The sequence below is a fragment of the Arachis duranensis genome, chromosome 2 (assembly GCF_000817695.3).
Source record: "Arachis duranensis cultivar V14167 chromosome 2, aradu.V14167.gnm2.J7QH, whole genome shotgun sequence".
In the NCBI taxonomy this organism is placed as follows: domain Eukaryota; kingdom Viridiplantae; phylum Streptophyta; class Magnoliopsida; order Fabales; family Fabaceae; genus Arachis; species Arachis duranensis.
Window position 1 is genome coordinate 34,671,671 of NC_029773.3, and position 851 is coordinate 34,672,521.

Genomic DNA, 851 nt, shown 5'->3' on the forward strand with positions numbered 1-851 from the left:
AAGGTGGGAATATGGTAGGTGGGGATCCTGTGGGGTCCACAGATCCTGAGGTGATCCTGTGGGGTCCACAGATCCTGAGGTGATCCTGTGGGGTCCACAGATCCTGAGGTGATCCTGTGGGGTCCACAGATCCTGAGGTGATCCTGTGGGGTCCACAGATCCTGAGGTGAAAAGAAATACCATTCCTTCACCCTATAGGCGTGTAAATTGCCTTCATGCACCTTTCTGGCGTTTAAACGCCCATTGGTGCACGTTCTGGGCGTTCAACGCCCATGTAATGCATGTTTCTGGCGTTGAACGCCAGCTTCATGCTTGTATCTGGCGTTCAGCGCCAGTTTGTCCTCTGTGTGCACATTCCTGGCGTTAAACGCCAGGTTGTTGCTTGTTTCTGGCGTTCAGCGCCAGAATGGTGCTCTATTCTGGCGTTGAACGCCAGCCAGATGCATCTTACTGGCGTTGAACGCCAGTCTGCGCTACCTCTAGGGTGAACAATTTTTTTCTTCTATTTTTGACTCTGTTTTTAATTTTTTTTTTTTGATTTTTTCGTGACTCCTCATGATCATGTACCTAATTAAACACAAAAATAACAAAGAAACAAAATAAAATAAAATTAGATAAATAAAATTGGGTTGCCTCCGAACAAGCGCTTCTTTAATGTCAATAGCTTGACAGTGGCTCTCATGGAGCCACAAGATGATCAGGTCAATTTTAGTGTGTAGTCCCCACACCAAACTTAGAGTTTGGATATGGAGTTTGAACACCAAACTTAGAGTTTAGTTGTGGCCTCACAACACCAAACTTAGAGTTTGACTGTGTGGGCTCTTCTTGACTCTGAACTGAGAGAAGCTCTT